General features: G+C 45.5%; 1 long non-coding RNA gene across 1 annotated transcript in view; it reads right to left on the minus strand.

Moving 5' to 3' along the window:
• The window catches only part of LOC108348510 (uncharacterized), a 34,943-nt gene that overhangs the window by 6,223 nt on the left and 13,740 nt on the right, over nucleotides 1–14,980 (minus strand). The window lies entirely within an intron of this gene.

The following is a 14,980-nucleotide window of genomic DNA, read 5'->3' on the forward strand; positions in this document are numbered from 1 at the left end:
CATTAAGCCTTCAAGCTTCTGAACACACCCTGCCCTCTTCAAAGCTGCTCCCTCCATTAAAACCTTCCCCACTATTAACTGTGAGTCAGCTCGTGACCCCTTTGGGCATGACCCAGTGAGGTGAAGTACCTCTTAAACACCAGTGTATCACAGGCACTAATGGATTTAAATCAGGGAGATTAATTCTATTCATTTGGCTCCTTGTTTCAGAAACAACTGTCACACTGAGCTTTAATTGACGAAGATGGTCGGAGGCCTTGGGAGATGAGAGACTCAGGAGGCTGGTGTGTAGCCAACATCAATTATTCGGCCTACTGTGCAGTGGGGACGAGGGTGAATCAAATCCAGACGACCCAGTGCCTCTTGTTTACCATTAGCGCCTTGCTTCTCCATCAGTCAAGCTTCCATAGACCCAGGAGAGGGTGAGAAGCTACAGCAGGACTGTCGTCTGGCTTCAGAGCTCGGCTTTTCCACCCTGAGCACCCCGCTCCCTACAAGTGGGGCCCTTATACAGCTATTTTTCCTTCATCCTTCCAAAGTCTGACTAAGAAGAGAAGAGACGTGACCAAGAGTCTCTGGGAAGGAAAAGTAAAATCCCACCTTGTGAAGCAGCAGCCCGGGCGTGAATAAGCTTGCCCAAGCTTCATAACCTGGTTGACCCCTCCCACAATCCCATCTCTCCCACAGGTATCATTCCCGTGTGGGGTTCTAACACACAGGAAGTCCTGGGTCACCTTTAGGCACATTGCTTAATCGGAGGTGAAGTAGGCCAAAGGAGCCTCCTGTTGAAGTGGTGCAGGAGAGAGCGTGTCTTAGAGTGGCAGGAGATGTAGCAGTCAGTATGACTGCTAGTGCCACAGAGAGCCAGTGAAGCATCCCACCACCGCCTGCTGGAGATCTCCCCGCAACTGCTTCCCCAGTGCCCACCTCCCACCCCCACGGTCAACCTTGTGGGGTGTGGCTGGCCAAGTCCATGCCATGATATAGCTCGGCGATCAGCATCTTTGATCTCGGAGTATTCAAACAGTGGCCCCATATTTTCATTTTGCACTGGCCTCAAGCAAGCTATGGACCCAGGCCTGGCTCTCAGTAAGCCCAGAGTGTAACTCCTGCCCGCCTTCACCAAAGTAGTAGTGGGAGGCTCATGATTCTTTTCAGAGTCTGCACCTTAGCAGAAAGCCTTTTCCAGCAGCTCTTTATTTTAGCTTATACCAGCAAGCTGTTTGTGTGTGTGTGTGTGTGTGTGTGTGTGTGTGTGTGTGTGTGTGTGTGTGTGTGTGTAATAAAGCACCCAGCAGACACTGGATAAATGACAGGTGTCAGGAGTCAGGGACATCCATAGGACCCTTGAAAACTGTGTAAACTCCTGAATCAAGCTTTTTAGCAGCCCAGCATGACATATATGACAAATACATACTCCAGAAAAGCAACCTCCAAACCCCATTCTTTTAAAATAAATTTAGATTTCTTTGTTATTTTGTGTGTATTTTGTTCTTTCTCCATGGGTGTGTGTACCATGGGTGTGCCCGATGCCTACCAAGGTCAAAAGAGGTGAATGGATCCCCTGGGACTGGAGATACTGACACTCATGAGCTGCTCTTTTGGTGCTTGGATGGGCACCTGGGTCCTCTGCAAGAACAAGTTCTCATCACCGCTGAGCCATCTCTCCATCCTCCAAGCTCTGTTCTGCAGAGCACTTGTCTCCAGCCGTCAGAAGCATTTCCAGGGTGACAGCCACTCATTGAACCTTGTTCATTGCTTCTTACTAAGCCCCAGTGAGCACATCACAGGCAAGGTTCTAAAAGTGTCCCGCAGTGAAGAATGTGTTTGTGAGACCCCATTCTCAGGCCTTGAGACACTTGGGAGACAGTAATATAGTGATGTTTCTGGCCTTAATACACTGGAGGCGAACTCGAAGGAAAGGGACCAAGGGATATTGCTGGGGACATCTAGGTATTTGATGGTGAAGGAGCGTCATTATATAAATATGTCTCAGGAACTGCTTGCAGGGCTAGGCCAACCTCCTTCATATGTCTCCTTCTTTTTCACTGGTTATATTATGAAATACAGTAAGCCCATGGCTCATGGTACTGTGTTAATCCTCCTAGGCTAGACGAAACAGCGGGCATGTCTTACCACTGTCTAGAAAGTAAGGAATGGAGAGGGTGGGAGAGAAAGGGATTCTGGGAACTTAACTAATGCTTATAAACAACCGAAAAATGCTGAACAAATTAGTCAAATATCAAGAGATAGAGCGACTATGTTGGGGTAAGGTGTGAGTCGCGCTTGTGGTTAGACAGATGCAAGTCAGCTGCAAAGATTAACCTGATTCTACCATGTGCTGCCTGAAATAATGGGGGAGACACTTGGACAGAGAAGTAGAGGGGTCCTCTTGCTCCAAACACGTAGTCATGGACTTTGACCGTGAAGGACTGACAGGTCTTTGTAAAGGAAAGGAAGTCTCACATTCTAAGAGCCAAAAAGGTTTTGGTGGTAGGCCTACAGAGGACTTTGGAGTTTGGAAGGACTTGTGGTCAGGGACAAACAAGGGGGGGGAGCGGTCCTCATTTATAAATGCAACCTCATTGCTTTACATAGATTGGCATTCATGTTCTGCCCCAGTCTTCTGAGCATCCAGAACTTACGGGCAACTACTTCAAGCAAGCCTCTGAAGCCCTCCCTCTTCCTAAGACTCCCTGGCTATGGAACAGGCCTGGGTTCCAGCACAGCCCCCAGAGGATGATGTTAGGAGCTAAAGCAAACATCCCGCTGACATGCTACAGGCTCTGGAGCAGGCTCTCAACAGCTCCTAGTGAGGCAAGGCTTCAAGTGCCCAGTCTACATTCATCTGTTAATGTGACTTGTGCTGGCCTCCTTCCCTTCTGCACCCCTCAACCATGCCTTCTGGGTCCTCTGCAAACGCCACTTGCTCTCCAGCCTTGGTCTCAAGGTTGGTTTCTGAAGAATTCAAGTACGGGGGTGGGGGGATTATTAAGCTATAATGGTTTCTGGAGTCTCCTGCTTTGAGGCTCTTGCTCCTATGGTTAAGCACACTAGCCAGATGACACCTCAGATCTCCTCAACTTACCGTGGATTTAGATCATGATAAAGCCGCCAAAAGTTGGAAATATCTCGAGTTGACAATGCATAGAATCAATGCCCTGGGCACCTGGCTGGAGCAACTCAGCCCACTGTAGCATGCTGGCCCTTTTCCTTCATGATTAGAGGACAGAGTGGGAGCTATGGCTCCCTGCCACTTCCCAATATCAGTAGAGTTTCAAATCCAAAACTCACACAGAGAATCATCAAGCCAAGGACTCCCTACTTATGATTCCTTCAAATGGATTAAAAACGATCTTTATATGTATGGCGGGTGAGTTCAGTGGTTGCCAGGATTAAAACAAAGGGACATGAAACAATCACTCCTTTTCACGTGTCATGTTGAGACGCTATTCATTAAGCATCTATACTGGTAAGGTCATGGACAAGACCCTGAGCATGCTGACTGAGTTAGAATCATCCGAACTAGCAGGATACACTGTCTATATGTGCAAGCAAAGATAATATTAACTCCCTCTCTGTACGCAACAATTCCCTCCTGGGGAGCCACTTTATGCCCAGAAATGGAAAAGCAAAATCAGGTACAATTTCTGGAATCATATCACCTCTAGAAATGAGAAAAACCACCTGAGACAGATGATCACTGTCCTCTGTCACTAGGATTGTGATAGAAGTCCACTGTGTTGAGAATCAGACACATCAGAGTCAAGGGACAGCCATTATTAGTGCTACCACCACAAGCTGTGACCAGGATGTTTATCCTGTTCATTTGTGGGGCTAAGAACATAAATACAAAATGCAGCTAAAACTTCTCTTACATGGCCTTGATTTAAGGGGAACATGGGTCTCCTGTCAAAATGTCAGACTTACATGGAGAGGTAAAGTGTTTCCATTGAGTAGCAGTCTGACCTATCTACCAAACTGCACCATGATGTCCATCAGAAGGAAAAGAGAACAGCCATTCACCAGGGACTTGAAGATCCCAGTCACAGCTTGGCAGTTCTGTCTTGTCTTACTACTTGAATTCAACCAGACTCATTGTATATAGAGAGGCTGAAGTTAGGCAATAGTCGAGGGTGGCCCTGTCTTTATCCTTCCCCCTAGAAGCCCTGCAGACCTCTGTGATGATAATCAGGCCGAGGGAGGAACAGCCTCCCAACAAAAGGGAGGGGGACCAGTTTCTTATGCCCACTCACACTATCAACAGTTAAAAGAAGAATTAATGTCCCTCCTCCTCAAACTCCCAAAAATTGAAAAGGATAGACCTTCATACTGCCTTTCTAGAAGGCTAGTGTTTTACTGATAGCGAAACCAGATTAGTAGAAACACTAATAGAAAAAATGCTAGAGACTAATCTCACTGGCAAACATTGATGTAAAAATCCTCATCAGTTAAGTTTAACAACATGTTAAAAGGATCAGGTTCCACAGCCAAGTGGGGTTCACAAGGCTCAACACAGAATAAGCAACAGTATGATAGATTGCATCTGCAAGTTCCAGGAGGCAACCTAAAATCATTTCAATGGATGAAAAAGGAAGTACGCAATAATGTTGACCACGACTTCATGGGGGCTGTGGAAATACAGAAAAGCTAGCAATACCAGCAAACCTCTTCACTAAGTTGCAGGGATAAAAAGTCCTAGGTAAGATGGTGCTCAGAGGTGAAAAAAATAAAAGCTTTTCTCTAACGAGGCAAAGCTAAGGATGCCCATACCTGCCTTCTCTGTTCGGAATAGTGTAGAAGTTCTAGACACAGCAATCGGGTAGGCAAGGAAAGCAAGCAACGTACAACTGAAAAAGAGAACTGAACATTGGTTCTGACATGGTGCTAAGAAGCTTGTAGAAGAAAGAAATTCAGTGAAGGTGTGGGGTGCGAGATCAGCACATGGTACCAACTGCATTTCTATACATGAACACCGATCAAAGCAAAACCTACATTAAGGAAACAGTGCCTCGTATAGCAGCATCTATAAAGCTAAGACACTTAGAGGGAGAATACCCCCAGAGCTGAAATGCTGAGAAATTCAAGAGCATTACTGAGAGAAGCTAAAGAGCACCAATAAATAGAAAAGGACAACAATCATGGATTGGAAGATGTAATATTACTGAAATAGCAATGCAACACAAATCACACATCTATCAAATTCAGTGCAATTCCCATAAAAATTCTAATGTCGATTTTGCAGAAATAGGCAAAAACTAGAAAATTCATAACTGGCCAAAATTATCTTGAAAACTAAAAACAAAGTTTGAAGTCTCGAATCCCCTGGTTTCAAAACATCTGACAAACCTACCATGAGTTTATGGTGGGTTTCAAAGGAGCTATGAAGAGAGATGGGATAAACAAGAGTTGGGAAGAATGCCCTTGGTTCCTTCCCAGCAAACCCATGCAACAGGGAAAGGGTGGTATTTCTAACACACACTATTGAGAAAACAGTGTCTCCATACACAAGACAACAAAGTGAACTTACAATGGGTCAGAAACAAAGCTATACCCCAAAAGTATAATATTACATTACATTCAAACCAGTGTGGCTTAGAGGATAACTGTTGGCCAGACTGTCCCCATACATCCTATACTTGCTAAATGAATGTTCTCTTTGGCCCTGTGTGCTCTTAACTACCTATGACTGTATAACAAATGACCCCAAAATTTTAGAGCTTCAGACAACAATATGGATTCTTTTACAATGCCCACAGACAGCAACCCCCTATGTAGATTTTCAGTGTCCTGATTTGGAGTCTCTCACGGGCTCTGATGAAGGTATTGGACGATATTATAGCAACTCTGAAGGTAAGTCAGTGAAGGATCTACAGAGTCCTCAACCCTCGATGTCGTTATATCCTTACAAACGCATGGCGAACTGAAGCTCCATTGTGGGTGGAACTATTAGGGGATGTGGTTGCATTTGCTGAACATCACAGCTAGATGCCTTCAATGACCTCAGAGCACGTTCATCAGCCCATATAATGAAGCGCTCACTATCTCGTGTCAGTGATGAAACGCTGCTCTGAAGGGATAACTTGAAAGGTTGCACTTTCGAATCATTGTAAAAGCCATTAAGCAGGATCGGTGTAAACCCTGGCTTTGTCCATGGCATGGATTATCAGGGTAACACCCATTCCTCTGGCTGATGGGCCTAGCCCTACTGTCATCCAGGGCACTGTGTGAATCTGGGAAAAGCCATTTAGCCTCCTTAACCCCCAGGCTTCTTTAACAACACACTACAAGGGCAGAGAGGGGAACGTGATGTCAGAAGCAGCATCCATCTCTGTGAACAGTGGTCGCAAACTTTCAGCAAGATCATTAGGAGAATAAAAAGGGGAATAAAATTAAATAAATAAAAAGTAGGGAGAGAAGAGCATGGCTCAACCTGCTTGACCAGCTGAACTAGAAGCCCCATCTTTGATTGGTGCTCCACTCATTTCAAATGCCTTGGAGCAGGACGGCCCAGGGTTTATTTGCCCTAGACTAACGTATGTGAGCTACTCAGAACCAGGGTGAGAACATCCGCTCATTTATTTTTCAGTCAATAAATATTTATTAACAGTCTACCTACTCCTTGCCAGGCACTAAAAACAATTTAGTGAGCACGGAAGAAAGGGAAGCAGGGAGAGAGGGATGGAGGGAGGGAAGGTAGGAAGGAAGGAGGAAGGAGGAAGGAAGGAAGGAAGAAGGAAGGAGAGAGGGAGGAAGGAAGGAGCGAGGGAGGAAGAGGAAGGAAGGAGAAAAGAAGGGAGGAAGAAAGGAGGAAGGAAGGAGGAAGGAAGGAGGAAAGAGGAACCAGCCTAATGGTTCTGAAATACATTTCAGTAGTCTATTGAGGTATTCAGGCATTAATTAGTTACTTCATTATCATCACAACATATTATTTAATTAAGTGAAACTATAATCAAGGTATGTTTGCTTTGAGCAATATATCTCTAGAAAGACACATAGGAAATTGGCATATGGAGCTAACCCACCTGGCCTGGAGACCCAGGTAGCGTAGATGCTTCTCCTCTTCCTCAAGTCTCTCTACTAGAGACTCCCCAAAGTCTCACCAAGTGTTTGACAGGAAGCCTGCATCTTCCTAACATGGCCTAGAAGCACAGGTGGAAAACTTGAGTCTCCTCCTCCCAAACTATCTTAACTTAGAGCTTCCCAAAGCTCTGCACACTTCCAGTCTGGTACCCTCTACATCTTCTCCTGGCCTCTTCCCACTAGAGAGTCCCCATAGCCTCACCCAGCACCCATCTAGAACCACATGCGTCTTCTCTCTCTCCCTCCCTTCTCCAGGATTCAAAAACCCCCACCTGCCACACATCCAGAACCTTCTGGCCACTGCAAAGGGCCACAAGCATATGTGGCCCGTGTACTGTGTTCCCCAAATTCACATCAAAAGACACAGCTGACAACGTGACTCTAGACGCCCAGGTCCCATTGGAGGAACACAAGCAATATGAAAAGCTAAAACGCGTCCCCTCCAAGAACACCAGTTGCATAGGAGTAGTCGCTAGTGACAACTCAGACAAAATGAGCAGAACGCAGAGTTTAGAAGGACAATTGCAAACCTGTTCCAAAGTCCTAACCAAAGTAGTAAGGCAAAAGAAGAAAAGGATTACAAATAGATATCAAAGATCTCTATCTGAAGATGGTACAATTCTAGGCAGAAGAGATTCCACTAAAAAAAAAAAAAAAAAAAAAAAAAAAAAAAAAAAAAAAAAAAAAAAAGTAGACACGGTCCAGACTTTGAGCAAAGCCTCAGGTCACAGAATTAGCACAGTAAGTGAGTAACCTTACAGAAATGTCCCTTGAAAGGTTATCCAGGATCCAATGGATGGCCCGATATCCATGCACAATTGTACATCACTGATAGGTCTCAGTGGGCTATGAAAAGAGGACAGGAAGTTGGAAGGAAGGCTTGGAGGAGGAGTCAAGCACAGATGGGGAGTTGGGAGTTAGTATAATCAAATCCATCTTTGTATGAAGGTCTCAGAGAACTCACTTTAAAAGCCAAGTCTTCCTATATACATGACAGACATACTGACATGGTATGAGAGAGGGGAGAAAAACCCTTGGAGTAAACTTAGCCAAGGAAATTACAGGGTGTCCACAGTGAAAACGTAAAATAACGAAGAAATAAATGGAGGAAAATACTAGAAAATGAAAAGACCTTCATTCTCATGGATTGGTAGAATCAACAATGTAGTGGTGGCCATCTCACCAAAGTGATCTACAGATTCAATGTAATCTCAGTCAAAATCTAAGTGAAATTTATAGATAGATAGATAGATAGATAGATAGATAGACAGACAGATAGACAGACAAACAGACAGATACCCATAAGCACAAGGGTAGCACTAAACACATTGAGATATTTTTAAAAGGAAGAAGGAAACATGTTATTGCAAGCAGAATCTATTGAAGGAGTCCAAAGGGAGTTGGAGGGAGAAAATGTCAGTGAATAGAATTATGTTACATGGTACAGGTGTATGAAACTCTTGAAGAATAAATACATTTTAAAAATTAACCAGCAATGGTAGGGGAGCAGGACGGGGGAGATCATATGTAGGGAGAGCAGGGGAGAGAGAAGAGAGATTGGGGAGAGGGGACAATCTCCAGGAAATGCCAGAGACCTGGGATGGGGTCCCAAAGCATCTATGGGGACGACTCTAGCTGAGACTCCTATCAGTGGGGGATATGGAACTTGAAGTGTCCATCTCCTGTAACCAGGCTGGACTCCCAGTGGAAGGAGAAGTACAACGACCCGCCCACAAACACTTCGACCTAAAACGTGCCGTGACTGCAAGATGTGCGGGGACAAAAACAGAGCAGAGACTGGGGGCATAGCCAACCGATGACTGCCCCAAATTGAGATCCATCCATGGGCAAGCACCAATCCCTGGCACTATTAATGATACTCTGTTCTGCTTGCAGACAGGAGCCTAGCATAACTGTCCTCTGAGAGGCTCCACCCAGCAGCCAATGGAGAGAGATGCAGAAACTCACACTCAAATATTAGATAAATGTGGGGAGTCTTTCGGTAGTGTTGGGAGAAGAATTTAGGGACCCAAAGAGGACAGGGACTCCACAGGAAGACCAGCAGAGTCAACTGACCTAACCCTTGGGGGCTCCCGAAGACTGAATCAACAACCAAAGAGCTAACCCCGGCAGGACAGAGGCCCCCTGCATGTATGCAGTGGATGGGCAGCTTGGTCTTCATGCGGGTCCCCCAACAACTGAAGCAGGGGCTGTCCCTGAGCCTGATGCCTGCCTTCCTGTAAATCCTGTCTCGTCTGGCCTCAGTGGGAGAATCCTGCAGTGACTTGATGGGTGGAGGGGAGGTGTTAGTAGGGGGATGGTACCCAGAAAGGGGCTTCCCCTTCTTAAAAGAAAAGGGGACGGTGGAATGGTGGTAGGACTTATATGAAGGAGTATGGAGAGGAAAGAGGAAGGGCTGATACTGGGTTGTAAAGTGAATAAAAAATAAATTAAGAAAACATGAATGAAAAAATCTATTTATCGATAAAAGAAAAAATAGAAAAAATGAATTGGCAAATGGCATTTGCACTTCAAACAGAGGTATGGGAGTGAAGCCCTGAGCTTGAGCCCCAGCACTGTATATGGCATGATGGCCCACGACGAGTTCCAGCACGGGGGGTGGGGGAAGTGGGGGTAGAAGCAGGATGGTCAGCAGTCCAGGCCTCAGCCATACAATGAGTCTGAGGTCAGCCTGGGCTGTGGCCCATGTATTAGATGGGAGCGTGTGGGGCGGGGAGGTATATTGGGCTCTGGCATGTATATCATCCAACATTCTTTACCACCCTGACAGGATAGTGACTTGGCTGTTGGCCTTGATCTGTCTCGGCGTGATGTGGCCACCCAGACAGACAGTTGCAGGGACAGACTGCTTCTCAACTTTGATAGCCACCTTGGTAGATAGCCCAACTCCATTTGGCAGTCACTCTTCGTGTCTTCCCCGGCTCTTGCCCTGAAGAAGCTTGGCATCTGGTGAATGAGACAAAGTAGGCCACATGGATTCTGCATATCAGGCTAATCCGGAAAGGCTGAAAGCAAGGTACCCGGAGGAAAGCTGTAGGGGGAGAGAATGGTCTTGAAGGGGAAAGTAGACAAGTTGCTTTAGAACTTGTGGTTTTAGAATTGGTGTGTTTGTCCCTTTGGGGCAGTTGAGAAGTGGCAGGGATAAGGTAACCAGTCCTGCCACTCAGAATTCAAAGGAGCTACCTGTCCATGACACTTTCAGTGGGACAACCAGGGAAGTGGGCACCCTAGGATGGACCTAGCTAGTGTTGGTATCAGGAATTGCTTTCGCCTCCAGCAGCGACACCACCTGGTCACTGCTGTCATGGCAACAGCCATACATTCCCAGCATACCTTTGGCTTAGTTCCCACCTTCACCTGGGAGCAGTTACTTCATATTCCAAATAAAAGGCAGACATTTTCTGTCCCCCTTACTTTTTCTCCTCTCTCTCTCTCCCTCTCTCTCTCTCTCTCTCTCTCTCTCCCCCCCCTCTCCCTTGTCTTGTTCTTGCATTAAAAGCTCTCCATGTGGAACCATGTTGGCTTGGTGTGATTTGTCTGGATGCGAGACAAGATTTCTACCCCAACAGCTAGTGTGCCCCAGTAGAGGAGACAGGACAAACGGGCAGTGAGTGGTAGATTTTGATGGAGATGGTAGGGTCAATGATCACAGTCTGGACCCTACGGCGGGGTGCTGCTTGGGAAAAGATCTTGATCAACGTGGCTACCAACAGTCATCGCCTTTATACCCCAGGCAACTACACACTATTGATCATTGCAAAGAAGCACCCAGCAAACCTCAGGTTGAAGTACGTCCTTAGTGTACCCGCCCAATCTGCTGCTCTGATTTATACAAAATACTAAATTGTTCCTTTATCCATCAAGGTCAACCCACTCCCTGAGGGCAAACTTAAGCTTGACACATATTTCTGAGAGGCACCCCTGACTGGTAACCATGGGATCCTCTCCCCCATTATACTTGCCAGGGTTCTGAAGGCCCGAGCTAATAGCTTACATGTTACCAAGATGTCAGGAGTCACTTCAGCTGAAAGAGTGCATGGCAAGAAATCTGAAAGCATCATTTCCCAGCTCTAGACTCTGGCTCGACACGAGCGTAGCTGCGCACAGGTGACTGAACCAATTGCCTTTACAATGTCTACACCGAAAGGAAGTTCAGATGACTTAATTCTACTGCATAGGAACTCTTATCCCGCCTTCAGTCACCTCTGGGACTGATCCTGAGAGTGACTAGGTCCTGAAGCTGGTTCGTCAAGATCTCACCACAGAGATGCAGAGAATGGCGTATCTCTCAGAGCCAGCAGACCCGTCCCCTTCAACTGACTGAAGTCCTTGCCATTCCTTTCCACTGTAACTGCCTCTTTCCCTTTCATGGCTGGGGCTTGTGCCTAAGCCATGTACATAAGAGTAAACATTTTGGGAAGGTGTCTGGCCACATCTCGCTCTGAAGGTAAGCAAATTGAATTCACGAGAGGCAGATGTTTATGCAAAGTCACTATACATGGTTGGATTGGGTCTATCTGCCCCTAACCCCAAAACTCATATGTTGAAGTCCTAACCCCACATCATGTGACTATTTGGAGGTAGGGTCTTTACACAGAAGCCATTCAGGTAGGCTCTACTCAAACATGACTGTATATCATTTACAACGAGCAAAAGGGGGCATACACAGAAAGAGTCTTTGAGGAAGCCGTGGGCAGAAAGGCTGTGATTGTCCAAGACAAGGGACACTTAACAAACCACAAGAATTTGGGGAAAAAGGAACAGGGCAACCCTTCCAACCATCAGAAGAGAGTGACTTTGTTGATAACTTACCTTGGACTTGAAGAGTCGTAACCCCATGAAATTATGTTGTTTAAGCCAGTTAGTGTGTGAGTGAGTGTATGAGCGCGCGTGTGTGTGTGTGTGTGTGTGTGTGTGTGTGTGTGTGTGTGTGTGTAGAGATCAGTCATACTAACTCAGGGCCCACCCTCTGTTTCAGTTTAATGTGATGACCCTTGCAAAATTCTTGTCTCTAAATAAAGCCACATTCTGAGGGAGTTAGGAGTTAGAGTAGGTGGATTTAGCAGGGGAGCACACATCAATCTGCAAGTTATCACTCATTTATATTTTAGAGGCGAGAAGACAAGCTCCCGTTCCATACCCAGCTCCCCAGACAATGCTGTCCTACCTGTGCGCTCATGCTCACCCTGAGAAAAGAAGCCCTGTGAGCTCAGAATCTACCCCCTGGGACTTGTTCGAAGGTGTGGCAAGCATAGGAATGAACATGCCATGATGAAACTTGTCTCTCTGTATGCTAACCTAAAAGAGACATTTTTAAAGAACTGTAGGAAGCTGGGTGCCTGGCTTTTCCCTCATTTCTCTCTGTCTTTGGCTCGCAGGTCTTAGGGCAATCAACCAACACGCCGCCACCTATCGTTACCCTCCTGTTCCGGGTTCTTGGCAGGGCACAGGAAGTCTCAACAACTACATAGCGCTCTTCAAAGCATTTTTCTCCTACCTTTGATTTTTATAGGTGCTTTGTCTATAATTACATGGTTTGCTGCATGTCTTGTTTAATAAGGATTAATATGAACTACGTGTACCAGCAAAGGGCAGCGCATAACTAAATGAGCATTTAATAACTGGTATTCATTAAGGCAATTATTTTAATAAATTAGGCTCAGTTAAACATAATCATCTTCAGCCTGATTTTTGAAAACAAAAAAACAAAACAAAACAAAAAGCCTACCTGGTGGAACATTAAGGATGGTCAAAGAAATAGACAGAAGCGATAAGGGCCAGGCTTAGGTAAGGGGAAACCACTGAGAGATCAGAGGTGATAAAGACGAAGGTTTGAAGGATTTTGGAAAATACAGATTATTGTATATTTAATGTAAACAATGAGAGCGAACATTTTTAAAGAGCATGCCAAGGGTTGAGACCTTTTTCTGACTACTTAGCCTTCTTCAAAGCAAGCAGAACCTTTCATGTTGTTGCCACGTTGGTGATGAGTGTTCTGGGGCGCGCCTCCATGCACACAGCTGGCAGACACTGGTAGCGAAGGCTAAAGCCCTGGCAACCTCCCTTCAGAACCTTGAGTCCCTACCTCTTGCCCCAGAAGCTCCGCATTCCAGGAGTCGGGAATGGAAATCCATCAGCTCCAGCTAAGCTCCAGGCCACTTCCCACAGAGCATCTCCTGCCTCTGTTTCCCCAGACCCAACCCTGTAATCTCCTCCCTAGTGCTGCAACAGAAGACCAACTGCAGTCCTGTCATTTCTGCTCTCATCTCCCGTGGATCCTACAAACCATCGCTCCTAACCTCCTCCATCCCCCAACTTGTCACAGCATGCCGGACCCTAATACCAGAAGGCATCCCTTCTGGGATGTCCCCTTCTGGGACAATGCTTAGATTAAAAGCAAAACCATACCTCTCCTATGGCTCCTGAGACTCAACCCTCCAAAACCCCATCTCCTTCCAAGCTCTATAACTAGAAACCTACTATGGTCTCCCTTTCTTGCCTGACCCCATCCCCAACAGACCACAAAGAACTTTCTCTTCCAACCTTCCTTCCCCTAACTCATTCCAGTTAGACAGCCTCCACTAGCAGGCATTCCCTGTGAACACAACAGCTAAACAAGCCAGGAAAGCAGGCAACAGGAAGGCAACACTCTCTCTGAAGTTTTCTGTTCCAGAGAGGAAACAGAAAACAAAGAATAAAACACCCGCCCAACAAAGACAATCTAGAAATCAGCACTTAGACCTTTAATCATCCCAAGCCCAGATGACAAGTTGCCAGCATGAGAACCAATCAAAAACAACCAGTGTACTAGGTCTCCACTCAAGCCAAGCTATCCTACCACAGCAGGGCTTGAATATTCCAACATAGCTGAGATACAAGAAAAAGACCTTAAAAGAACATTTATGAATATGATAGAGGGCCTTAAAGAGGAAATTAATAAATTCCTTAAAGAAATGCAGGAAAACAGAAACAAACAGTGTAAGGAAATAATTGAAACTACTCAAGACCTGAAATTGGAAATAGAATAGATAAAGAAACCTCAAACAGAGGGGTTGGGGATTTAGCTCAGTGGTAGAGTGCTTGCCTAGCAAGCACAAGGCCCTGGATTCGGTCCCCAGCAGCTCCGGAAAAAAAAAAAAAGAAACCTCAAACAGGAAATTCTGGAAATGAAAGATATAGGAATTTGAACAGGAACATCAGAGTCAAGCTTCACCAACAGTATGCAAGAGATAGAAGAGAGAATCTCAGGCACTGAAGATATGATTTAAAAAAAAAAAAAAGCAAAGTGGATACAGTCAACAACAAAAATGTTAAATCTAAAAACTCCTGACACAAAACATCCAAGAAATCTTGGACACTATGAGAAGACCAAACCTAAGAGTAATAGGTAGAGAGGAAAGTGGAGAATCCAAGTTCAAAGGCCAAGAAAATGTTTTCAACAAAATCAAAGAAGAAAAATTTCCTAACCTAAAGAAGGAGATGCCTATAAAAGTTCAAGAAGCATACAGGACACCAAGTAGATTGGACCAGAAAAGAAAGTCCCCTGGCACATAATAATCAAAACACTAAGCATACAAAACAAAGAGAAAATGTGGAAAGCTTTAAGGGAAAAAGACAGAGTGACATATAAAGTCAGACCTACCAGAATTACACCTCACTTCTCAGTGGAGACTCTAGCATCCAGAAGGGCCTGGACAGATGTGCTGCAGACTCTAGGAGACCACAGATGCCATTCCAGGTCTGTCATTCACTTTAGAAGGAGAAAATAAGCTAGTCCATAGTAAAGTCACACGTAGACAATAGCTGTTCACAAGTTTGGCTCTACCGAAGGCTTCAGAAGGAAAATGCCAACCCAAGGAGATTAACTACACACATG

The sequence above is a fragment of the Rattus norvegicus genome, chromosome 17 (assembly GCF_036323735.1).
Source record: "Rattus norvegicus strain BN/NHsdMcwi chromosome 17, GRCr8, whole genome shotgun sequence".
Lineage (NCBI taxonomy): Eukaryota > Metazoa > Chordata > Mammalia > Rodentia > Muridae > Rattus > Rattus norvegicus.